A 13,141-nucleotide genomic window follows, 5' to 3' on the forward strand; every position below is an offset into this window, starting at 1 on the left:
AGGAACCGAAAAGTCCTTGGCTTAGTATAAACATCACCCAGCAACAACTAAAACCATCAGTGTGTTATCAGCATCTTTCTCGCATCACAGCCAAAACACAGCCCTGTACTAACTACTAAGAAGAAAATTAACTCTGTCCCAGCTGAACCCAGGACCCCTAGTCAGACATGTCCCAGGCCGAAATGACTCGGTGGCGCAGCATTCTCCTGGGTTTATAAACAAACCGGCCTGCCGAGAGGCCTTCATAACAGCTGTGTTATTAGGCCCTGTTGGCAAAACCCAGCAACTTTGCTACATCAAAGCTGAACTTCAAATACCTGATGGTTTACCGAGCCTTGCACCCCTCCAGGCAGCAGGACAGCCTACAGAGCTAGCTGTTGTCCAGCGTGTAAATACTTGCGGTTTAGCCTATGCAAAGGTTACAATGCAAAAATCAAATTGCAGAATTTTGTTTTGACAAATGCAGTTTTTGTCAGTTAAAAATCGGTGCTTTCACCTGGGCAAAACTGGTGTAGATTGATATGCAAATGAAACTCTTTACCCCGTTTGTCCTGTAGTTTCTTTTCTGTTTGTTTCTTTCCTTGTTTGTAGAAGGTTTCAGATTAATATCTACGGTTCATTCAGCAAGGAAAGTGTGTGGATTTTCTTTCTTTTTGAAAAGAAATTGCTGTCTGTCAGTGCCATGCCCCCTAAAGACAGAGGCTTATCTGTGAAACCTCCTTACAATTATTGTATAATGAATTCCAACCAGTTCATTAAAAGTGAAAATCACCAAAGAGACCTTTTAGGGCTAATCATGTATGCTGTATGGTTCGGTGTAAGTACAGTGTAATCTGAGCAGGCAGATAAGACCTTGTTTCTGTAGTAATATTTTACTATTGTTCAAAGTGTTAAATAAAAACAGTTCGAACATAGAATTTTATATAACTCTTATAAAGCTACATTGGATGAAGAGTTTCATTCTTGATTTCCATAAAATTAACTCTTGTCTATAAGTCCATCTGCCTGACCCAGTGAAGTGTTTGGTTGTCTACATACCTCATCATATTTGGCAAGTTGAATAAAACTTGCAAGAAAATTGTATGTTGTGTGGGTTTTACTACTTATGGTGGAAGTTGGCATAATTGTTTTCTAAATTAAAATAATTTCCCAGATTGTAAACTATTAATTAAAATTGTCACCATCATATTTACATGCTGCTTTCTGTAAATAACCAAAGAACAGGACTTTCTGTTCAGGCTGCTCATAAAACTTAGAGCCCATGAGCTTACAGGTATTGGGCTGAAATGCTTAATCTCTCAGAGAACATTCACAGTGCCCAACTTGAGATACTACTCTGACTTAACTTGTCTCCTTACCTCCTGTGTTTCAGACGGTAAGAAAAGTTGTGTTGCCCTCTTGAAAATTTTTTGTATGCTGAAAGTTACATTTCCATGATAAGATTATCATGGCCAAAAGAAGGAACAATAAGATGGTTTAATCTTTGTTCCTGGTAGAGAGATGGTTTTGTGGTACTTTTTTTTTTTTTTGAATGTGGAGACTGGAATTTCAAAGATGCGTGCAAAAGCTATGGGGGAAAGCAATATAACTGACTATGAAACAACTTACTAAAATCCAAGATGAATGGCTACTACAGTGAATTTAGTATTTGCGCTCACTTCTAGTTCTAAACTGATTTCAACCATGCAGGAAAATGAACTGCACACCACTGCTGACATGTCAGTCAAAATGTTTGTTCAAGAAACTTATTTGTATTGAAAATTAATAAAACCTAAAAGAATATTTTGCCCAATGTAGACGTGTTTTTCAAAGTCTCTTACAAAGGAACTTTTCATTGTTATTTTGCCATGAGGAAAAAAAAAATATGGCTTTTTGCTGAAAACTGAAATATTTGCAAACAAATGCTAGGTTGGTGCCTAATGGAAACTGTAGCTAGTGCTGCAGGCCTGAGCCCTGGTTTGCACCCAGGCTTGCTCTGTCTGCGCTTTGTCACTGTGTCCCGTTTCCTCACACAGGCGGTGTACCTGGTCAAGTTGCAAAGCAAACGCTAACTTTCTTCTATGGTGCAAAAAAGCAGATTAGAAAATGTGGATTTGAAGAATCAAACCCAAAACTTTTGATGAAGTACAGCAAGGACCAAATATCTTGCCTGAAAATTGAAGTATTTTTTTTTCCAGTGGGTAAGAAGGGGATTTTTTTTTTCCTCTTGAACATTTTCAAGAAGGTGGAGATGCACAAGAGCTGTGATGGCACATAATTTATAAGTTGCTATTAACAGAAATGGTTATGTTTCAATCTGTTATGCTTTGGTGACCCTGTCCCCGAAATACTAGCAGATATATATTGGCACAGGGATGATGAGGATGACTTTAAAAAAAAAAAAAAAATAAAATCATAAAATGCTATTACACATCTCATTACTGAGAAGCAAGGGTAATAAGCTGCTGTTCTGCTTCACATAACCATGTTAGTTCATTCAGGTACTGAAGCTAACTTGGGCATCTGTCATGCAGTATTAAAGATTACTACTGTTTTGAAAAAGTAATAGGTAAATAAAATAGTATTGCTGTGACAGGGGAGGCAAACCAAGCATCTTTCTTCTCAATGGAAAGTGAATAGGTGACATGCTGTTTAAAGGAACTGATACGTGACTTGTTAAAAGGAAGTGCTATTCTATTTTTATATGTGGTTTGCCCTTACTATTCTTAACTTGCTGATGGCTTTATGTAAATGTGGCTGCCCTAACGGGTGTGCCAGCGCTATCAGACCCTTGTGTGTCGGAACAAAGGTTTGCATCTTCAGCAATGTTCATTTGTAGCTATTGCTGTTACTGCTAGAAGTAGAGATGGGCATGTGAGGTCCCCTCAGTGACCACCTCCGCTCTTGAAATGTGTCTCCTGAGAGAAGGACCCTGCTTGTGAGGTTTGGCTGTTTCTGCATTGACTAATTTTAGTGCGGACTTGCCCAGAGCCTGCTTCTCCATCAACCAGGATGTCTGACTACCTGTCACCTTGTGATCAGATGCCACTTCCATGCAATATATCACAAACTCAATTTGATGTGGTGTATTATTGACTGAACAGTATGCCAAGAACTCTGTCTGGTTCTGCAGATAAATATGATAGCAACTCACAATTTACGTGTTGTCCAGTGGATTACTTGTCTTTTATCACTTGATAATCAGTTGCACTTAATGCTCATGAATACCTGCCTGGCTTGTGAGTGCTCTAGCTCATGGGTTCAATCAGCTGGCACATCTCGTGGTGCACAGCACCTGGGCCTTCCCAGCAGTCTTAAGGACAGTAGTAATCTTTCAATAAAGACTTGGTAATGCTGTAAACAACTCTATAGCATCTTGGGATATCATTCAGGCTGAGGGTGTGTTTTTGTTTCCTTAGTAACATGCTTTTTTGGAATCCAGTGATTGACACAAAACCCATATCAGCCTAGCTAGAGATGTTTGTCAATAAATTGATATTATCTATGATATGATTACAAGGCTGATTGTCAAGCAACAACTGTTTGTTCCTACCCTGCTTATGAGGCTGGAGCTGCCTTTCATCAGTTTCAATCAGCTCTCTGTATTGAGTGGCAAGGTATGAGATCAAATGTTGCTGCTCTGGAACACTGGCACGGAAAGTAAATTAAGGTTGGGATGAGATGTGATTGTAATTTGTGCAAGAAAAGTCATTCTGATGAGGCAAACAGAAGTAATGTTTTGGTTTTTTTCCAGAAACTTCCTAAGGCATTCACTTCAGAGGTGACAACTGAAACATCAGAACAGCTTACTGTACCTGCTGTGGTATTTTGGGATCTCTTGGCTCAAGACATACTTTGATGACAATTGCCTGGACTATTAGTTTTGATCAAGGCTGGAGATACGCTTGAAGCTGTTGTCTACAGCATATGCAGTGCAAAATGAGAGAAAATAAGAAAACTGAGGGGAGGGGGAATACATCACAAACTTCAGTGTATATCATAGATGTTACTTATTTAGGTTAGATTTCATTCTAGAATACATAAAACAAAAAAAACCACAAAAGTGTATTTTCAGATTAAATATAGATTGGCTCAGTGCCAACAGCGACAGACAAGTGCATCAGCTTACTGTTGCTTGATGCTGTTGAAAGCATAAGGTGAGTCAAAAATACTTCCGCCATGTCAATAATTAAAACATCCTTGTTTATGTGGGAACAAAAGCTTTTTTAAAAGCATCTTTAACAGAGATAGTTAGAAATCAAACTCTTAACTGCCAAGCATTAGGAGACTCCATCTACGTGAAGGTTTGTTTTGCTTTACTGTGGATGCTTTGTGTTGCTCCAGAGGCAGCTGGCTCTGACCACAGCTGGAGGCAGCATTCTGAACAGGATAGGCTTGTGCCGTCATCTGCTAAGGACGAGCATCATGCTTCCTCTATGCTTCTGACTGCATAACTTCTGTACACAGGCACCACCTTCCCCCTCCCCATTCCAGATTTTTAGGGGCTTGTAGTATGTTTTTATTAATGTATTTTTAAAAAAATTATTTCTTGCCAGTGTTTTTCAGAAGTAATAGCTGAATAGCAAGGTCTGAGCAGAACGAGTACTTCTGGAACTGAACTGAAATAGGCGTTACTGCTTGTTGGGATGGGACAGGGGAGCGTACCTATTGGAGCATAAATTCCAGGTAGTGTTTTGCTTAATTTTTTTTTATTATATCACGGAATAATGACAATACTCTAGCTTAAAGTGGGTCTCTTCTTGTCGCTCAGGAATTCAATATGCCAGCTCTGGGGTAAATTTATACCCATTTTTTCTCATGTCAACAGAACCCTACATCCAGGAATCCTTTTGACTGTTCCCAGTGCTGTTTAATTAATTTATAATTGGTATCTAAATATGATATCTCCACCTTCATTTTGAAAATAAGTATCCTTCTTGTTCTGACTTGTGAAATGGGTTTATATTCTTGCAGTTCTGGTAGGTCTTATTTTATCTTTTTCCTCTTGAATAAATTCTCCTACACAGGTCACTGGAATTGAGAGCCTGTATGAAAACTGTTCACATCAATACATACTACAGTGGGAATAATTTTCTTACCTCTTCCGGAAATTTTTTAAATCATGCATAGTTTATGGCATTTTCACAGATGTATGTTTATGCTGTGGAGTAACATTGCTCTTGAGTAAACAACAAACTTTTCTCCAGCTCGGATTATATAACAGAAATGCATGTTTTCAGTCTCCAAGTAACTTGTAAATACCTTTGCAAGATTTAGTGCTTTATATTCTAATTCTTTATTATTCCAGTCTTCATCTCCTTCATGATTAACATTCCAGTCCTTACTTTGAGTGTTCCTCCCAGTTTTGTTTTTCAAGAAATTTCATTGTGGCTCTTGTCCTGTGTGCCTAGGCAATTTGTGAATATGCTAAATAACGTCAAGTACTTAAAGAACTTCACTAGGTGGCTTCTAGCATTATGAATCTTCAAAGCAGCATGTCATTATTTCTTCTTTAACTTATTTGCTGTTCATTTTAAGGATCTTGTGCTAATAATACATAACTTACATTTCAATGGTGAACTTCTCTTAGGAGATAGGTTCTTTTTGAAAGAAACATGTAAGTTTAGAGCCTGGACTGCAGAGGCTTTGTCTGAAACACTAAGTATTGTCCTATTTTTACACCCCTAGACAACCCCCCGTGTTTTTTTTCTTCAAATTTTGTTTTTAAAGCTTTTTTGGCTACTTAAAATCAGATTGCCAGCCTGACTCGTGCTACCTCCCCTGTTCCTACCTACTTTCTTGCATTCTTGGTGTTATTTTAGGATGATGCTATGTTTCACTAAATTTATTAAAAAATAATCTTTGGTCTACAACTGTATGTGCTGTTGTGTCTGTGTTTGTGATTTTGGAGTTGTCTGATCAGTGTGGTGTGTGTTAGTTTTGCTTGCACATCAGTTTTTGCAGTTGCTTACTTCTATACTTTTCCTTCCTGTCCCCATTTGACTTTCTTCCATGTTCAACATCGTCTGCTGTTGTAAATATATACAAAGTGTTATATTGTCTAGCTATGTTATTTTTAACTGATCCTGCTTCATCATTGCTCATGTTTACTTACCATTTTTTATGGATGAATGATTTTCTGGCTTCATTTGTAATGCAGAGTCTAACTCCGTCTGACTGTGTGCAATTCTTGCTCTATTTGTACTTTTAATCTTTAAGACACAATATTCTTTGGTAAGTCCTTTTCCCTGTTACTTTTTAAGACCTCTGCATATCCAAGTGTTCCGCTAGTTTTCCATTTCACAAGTGGAGAAGTACTTGCTTGGGACACCTGTTCCAGGCAGTACTTTGACCTTTTTGTCTTAACGAAATCCAGAGTTTCCTCAGTGCTCTGAAGTTCCTAGTCCATTTGATACAGTTTTTCTACCTTTATCCAGGTTTCCCTTTTTGAAACAGAGATTCTTAATGCAGTTTGTTGGGGGTTTTTTTATGCTTCCATTGAAGTTGAATGAATCAAATAGTAATCATTCCATCTGTAGTTATTCTGTACAATGCGTTTCAATTTTTAACTTTTGGAAAGTAATGAAGTCATTAAGAGTAAGGACAGTAACATTAGCAGTTCAAAACACTACTTTTCAGGAAACGCTTTCAAGAAAACGTCCTAGTATGTCAACAATAATTCAAAAGGTTGACTTTATTCTGTACATCGCTATCAGACACTGAATGTTTTGGGTGTTATGAGAACTATTTTGAAAACAGAAAATACATATTTTTCATATTGTGCCCTATTTCTTAAGGTTTTTTTGGTAAGCAATCATATAATTAGACTTATTGGAAATCCATAGATAGTAATTGTCCTGGTTTTGGCTGGGATAGAGTTAATTTTCTTCTTAGGTGATGCAGTGCTGTGTTTTGGTTTTGGTGTGAGAACAGTGTTGATGGCACGCTGATGGGTTTGGTTGTTGGTAGGTAATGTCTATGCCAAGTCAAGGACTTTTCAGGTTCTCAGGCCCTGCCAGCCAGAGGGCTGGGGGGGTGCTGGACGCTGGGAGGGGACACAGCCAGGACAAGTGACTCAAGCTAGCCAAAGGGATATTCCATACCACTGAATGTCATGCTGAGTATATAAACTGGGGGGGGGGGGGTGGGGGTGGGGAAGAAGAAGGGGGTGGTTGTTTGGTGTTATGGTGTTTGTCTTCCCAAGTCACCATTATGAGTGATGGAGCCCTGGGGATGGCCGAGCCCCTGCCTGCCCATGGGAAACGGTGAATGAATTCCTTGTTTTGCTTTGTTTGCATGTGCGGCTTTTGCTTTACCTATTAAGCTGTCTTTTGTCTCAGCCCAGGAGTTTTCTCGCTTTTAGTCTTCCAGTTCTCTCCCTGATCTTGCTGTGGGGGGAGTGGGTGGGTGGCTGAGTGGTGCTTGGTTGTTGGATGGGGTTAAACCATGACAGTAATGAAATAATTAAAAATTTGTAAAAGTTACGGTGGAAACAAATTGTGAACTAAATTTCATTCTGACTGTAACCACTGAAATGGGGTCAAGCTCACTTCAGTTTACCACATTTCATGGGGGATTCTTTTCTAAGTAGTAAGTCCTGGAGGGCCTAGGACTGAGAAGACGTGAATGAATGCCGCTTAGCACCTCGTTCAGTGGCTGGAATGAAATGCCTTTTGCCGTGCAAAGTCATCTCTTGCTCCTGGACTTTGACTCAAATCCTCTTGTTTGTTCAGCTTTCAAAATGCGGAAGGCAAACCTGTATGATCAAAGTGCACACATCAGCACAGTGTGGTTTTCATGTGTTTTTATACTTTAATTCCTGACCTTCCTCCTTGTAAATGACTTCTATTTTTTTAGAAAAAAAAAAAGTAATAATGGAAGGCTGTCTAAGAGAGCAATGGGTAACGTTGCCTTCTGTGTGTTTGGGAGCTGAAAAATCCCCAAATGCCTGAGCAGCAGCAGCAGGGAATTTCCCCGGTGAATTCATATGTCGTGCTTATGTTTTTTAATGGCAAAACAAATAAGTCTACGAAAATGTTAAAGACAAGATTTCAATTTTAAGTACTGATATCTGGATGACTATGTTAAACTTTGTAAGAATGGGTTGTCACCTCTGATGTCTCCTTGATGATTCTTTATCCTGTCAATAAAGATAAATTGCAGTTTCTCCTGGTACTTCTGAGATTGCTGTTGGAATCTGTTATGCTAAGCCACCTAGTGCATTCAAATTGGGCCTGGTTTTCAATGATGTTCACAGGACAGACTTTTTACTTTCCCTACACAGCTTAAAGTTTATCTTTCTCCCTGTTCTTCATTCTGTCTTTCTGATATTTGTGAGATAGGTTGACCTGAAAAGGCAAGACTAACAAGAACCTAGTCATGACCATAGGTTATGGCTGAAGGTTGGTGAGGAAATGAGGATGTCTTACCATTGCTGATGTCTTCCATGCCTACAGTGCTCATCTGTTGGGTGGATTCTTCAACAAGCTTCCATGTTTATTTAGACACAGCATCCTCCTCTTGTGTTCTGGAAGACCAGGAAAACATCATCTGTCCTATGTTGGTGGGAACTGGTGTTTCACTCACACCAGAGAGAGGGCAATTTTTTGCCATGAAGTAAACTGGTGTATAAAGAATGAATCATACGTGCTAGGTGTGTGGAAGAACTGCAGTACGACAGTGGGCAGGGCTTTTGTCCTTTTAATCTTGTGAGGTCTTTGTAATATTAACATAATATTTAGTGAATCATTGTGATGGGAAAAATACTGACAGTCTTATTAAAATCACTATCAGGTCACCCTCTATGACTTCAGGGTACTAAAGTGAAGTGCAGGTTTCATGTAACTTTTTTTTCTGATATTGTTTGCATGTGTCATGGATAGAGTTATAAAAGAGAAAAGTTAGTTCACCAGTAGGAGTTAAAAAAAAAAAAAGAAAAAAGCCAAGAGCACAGAATAATATTATTTTAATTTACAGTCTATGTAAGAATTGTTAGAAATGTTGTCTTCCACTGAATAAGAGTTGACAATATTCAAACATCAATTTCCTAACATGGGAAGGGTCAAAGGTGTGGTTCAGGACCTGCTTCTACAAGCTTAGTCCAAGCTAACAGTAACCTGTTGCAAAACTGAGAATATGAGGATGTCCACCAAGCATTTAGGCTTTCTGTTGTTTGAATTATTGAGCTTAACTCATGTGTCCATTTTTCTCTGGTAACCATTAATTAGGTTTAATGCTTTGGATTCTATTTGGAGATCTTGTTTCAGTGCTCATCAGCTGGTTCAATAACTTAAAGGATTGAACATCTAGATGCAGTTTAGGATCGGACCATGTGTGGGGTTTGATGTTACCAAAAATACATAGATTTTTCCTTAATTTCTTGCCTCCTGTTGTATCAAGTGGGAGTTTGAAGAGCTTTATTCGGTTGTGTTATTTCAGTATCATATTTGAGACTGGAGATAAGCCAAAGGCTGTGGGGCTTTTTTGGGTGTGTGGGGTTTTTTTGTGTAGTATATAACTTGCGGGAGTGGATCATCATCTTTCCTTGTTTCTCTATTCTCAAAGCAAAAATACCTCACAGAATTCTCAAGTCCACCTGCCCTGCTCAAGCAGGATGACCAGGACTTTGTCCAGTCTCCAAGGGTGGAGACTCTGCAACCACTCCTGTTTCAGTGTTTGGCCACCCTCAGAGTAAAAATGTGTTTTCCTGTGTTTAGATTGAATTTCCTGGGTTTTAATTTGTGCTCGTTGCTTCTTCTCCTGTCATTGGGCACCACTGAGGTGACTGTGGCTTCTCCTTCATTCCCTGCCCAGTGTTTGTACACATGGATAAGATCCCCTGATCCTGCTCTTCTTCAGGCTGAGTAGTCCCATTTCTTTCAACCTCTCCTCATAAGACAGATGCTTCAGACACTGCATCATCTCTGTGGCCCTGCACTGGGCTTGCTACGCTGTGCCCATCTCCCTCTTGTCCTGTGTAGCCCAGAGTGGGCAGCACACTCCCGGGGTGTCCCACTGGTACTGGGTACAGGGGAGGGATGACTTTCTTCTGCCTGGAGTCAAGAAAGAGAAAGAATGTGGGGAATCATATTTGGTGGGGGTGGGGATTAAAAAAAAAAAAGCATACATGTAGATGTATGTGAGTATCCAGCTATTTCAGGACTTGGACAAATCATTTTGTCATCTCATTACCCATTTAAAAATAAAATAAATAAAAAAAAAAAGGAGGTATTACCCTAACGTTTTATGATTGACTTTATTGTGCTACTTCCTCTGAAATACCTGTTCTCTCAGAATTTTTAATCCATTTATCCCTGCAGCATTTTTGTGTGAAAGATACATTAAGTGTATCCTGAGACTGCGTAATGATTCCAGATGGATTACTAAAGGCATGCAGTAAGCCTGTTTCATGGGGAAGCAGGGCTGGCTAATCAGTTTCTTTAAAACTCATTCAGTAACCCCTGGAGTTTCACTTGCCCTTGGGCACCTGTATGTGACCTCCTGGAGAAACTTCCATGTGTTGTGTATTCTGCACGTGGTAATATGTCAGCAGCTTCAGCTTTAGTGGCTGACAATGTAACCTCTTTTAAATAAAAATGAAAACTGATTTTCATTTAACAAGTATATCATGTTCTTAAAGAAAAAAGCAATGTAAAATTATTTCATTCCTAGTGCTACAACTACACAAACAGCATCTTGAACTGTATAACTGGCCATATTGCCTGCACACTGGCGATTTTTATTTTATAGTGTAACATTTGCAGTTTTCGTGGTGAATTTCAAAGCTCATAGTCTACCAGGTCCCCAAGCTGCTCACCTGAGCCATGCAAGCGTTTGTAATATTTAATCTTCTATTTTGAGCCAGCAAAGTTCTGGATTTTTTTTTTTAATTTTTGATATTTTTTTTTAGGGAGGAACTTTATTTGCTTTATTGTTGCTAACTGCATTTTGATGACTGGAGAACACTTAAATACTGCTCAGTTTGCAAACTATGGAGGGGAGGAGTTGCTGTGGGTAGCATTTCCTGATCACTTCATGTGTTGCAGTCGAACACTGGAGCTGGCCCCCTTGCTGCCTGCTTATCTGTTACCTATCGCAGCAATCATTTACACTTCGTACTGTGGAAATCTAACGAATCCTTAGCGCGTGTGTCTGGGCCGTGCACAGCTGGTGTAACAGAAAATTAAGTTGCCCATACACTAAACCAAATGATTGATAGCCAAGGTTTTCACCTAGCAAAGTGCAGTTTTCTTACATAATTACAAGAATTTTATGCAGCACTAAATCTATTCCCTGACTAAGAATTGAAGGGTTGTTCTGACTGAGTTATGAAAGAAATTATAAACTAATTTGTGGAAACAACATCTGTTGTACACAGGCAAAAAAAAGCTCTTAGAGGAAAGAAAGAGAATTTATTTCCCTCTGTTCGCAGCTACTTATAAGACAAAAGGAGAAAACCCGGGGTATTACAGTCAGTAGTTCTTGTACAACACATGTTTATGTACACAATCTCATTTGCTGAAAAACAAGGGGTTTTGTTTTTAGATGTGCCCAGGGACATCAAATATGTCTTGAGTGAGACACAATGAGTGGGAATTTATTTCCATGTCTGTTTGGCACATGGTCTTGTTGAGCTTGTGAGATCTTTGTCATTAATGTCACAGAATTGAGACAAGGTTACTCAGTAATTAACGCTGCCAGAGACTAGAACTAAAGTGGTGAAGACTGCTTGAGTTCTGGTAATATGCCTCCCCACTTCTGTGCGGTCTGATGTTGTCTGTAGTGGATTCTAGTCCAGCGCTTTATGCGGAAGAAAATGCTTTTCCATCTGCGTTATCTAACATTTGTTCACTTTTGGCAAGGTTGAATGCAATAAAAATGTAATTCCCACATTGCTTAGTAATGTGGTCTTTTTTTTTTTGTGTGTGTGTGGTTTTTTTAAATGTATTGCATATTTTGCATTGTCACCTGCCTTGCTGGGACTTGCAAATAGCTAGCAAAAAAAAAAGAGTATGGAAAATTACAACCTGCACTTTTACATGGCTTAAACAGTTATTTCCAAAGACAATATGGTATGAAGGTGAGAAACTTTGCATATGCATTGTCCTAGTGTGTGAGGGCAGGTTCTGTGTATGCATCTTACTTACACAAAGAAAATATGAAGGATATTGGAGGTCAGTTATCAGTCCTGGCTGATTTAAAGATAGATGGGTTTTGTTGCAACTATGAGTGATGTTTATATTTACAATGGAAATGTACCCTTTGAGATGGTGCAAAAAAAATCACCATCAGGCTTTGAGGAATACTGGATGAGAGGGGCAAAGTAAAGGGAAGAGTCAAAGGTGGCAATTGTGCTACAAACCCAAGTGATGGATGTTTGCTGGTTTTTAAAAAAAGATTTTTATTGGCTGTGCCAGCAATGAAAATATTCAAGTTTACAAGGGAAAATGAATTCATTTTTGGCCTTGTGAAAGTGAAACTGTGTTGAAGCATCAAAAAAGATACTGAATGAAGGGGGAAACTGTTGCATAATTTAGCCAAGGTGCAGAAGTACCAAAAGTGTAGGTGGAACAAGAGCAAGGGGATCAGGGGTAATGGGTGCAGCCGTGACTCAGGAGCACTAAGTTGGTACAAGTACTTATCTTTAGACTTGTCTTTGCTGCTTTTCTTTTACAGCTATTATCTGGACCATTTATTTGAACACTATTTTGCTCTGCAAATGTTTATGTCTACTGTTCCACCATTAATTACGCAAGTAAATGTCATCATTTTCATATAAGTTTTGAGTGTGCTGAGGTACTATTATTACTAGTGGTAAATGAACTAAATTATAGTTTGCTTTAGAAAGTAAAAACCCCAACCTTTAAAAGTGATACTATCCCTCCAAATGCCAGCCCGATACAGATTCCAGTGTTAGAAACGAGGAAATTAAGTCAAGAGAAGCTGAGGAACTGTTGTATTCTGTGGCATCTTGTCTCATCTGCTAGCAAAGCAGTCTCATCTAGGGAAATAGTGAAAAGTTCTCCATATGTTGTTGTTCTTATTAGCAGTAATAGTTTTTAAAGGAAAAAATACATTAAATTTTGATTTCTTATTTTCTTTTCCTCTGGTCAAACAGCTGCCTTCAGAAATTTTATCATTAGAAGTTTACTGCTTGCAGTTC

This window comes from Falco biarmicus, chromosome 2 (genome assembly GCF_023638135.1).
Source record: "Falco biarmicus isolate bFalBia1 chromosome 2, bFalBia1.pri, whole genome shotgun sequence".
Lineage (NCBI taxonomy): Eukaryota > Metazoa > Chordata > Aves > Falconiformes > Falconidae > Falco > Falco biarmicus.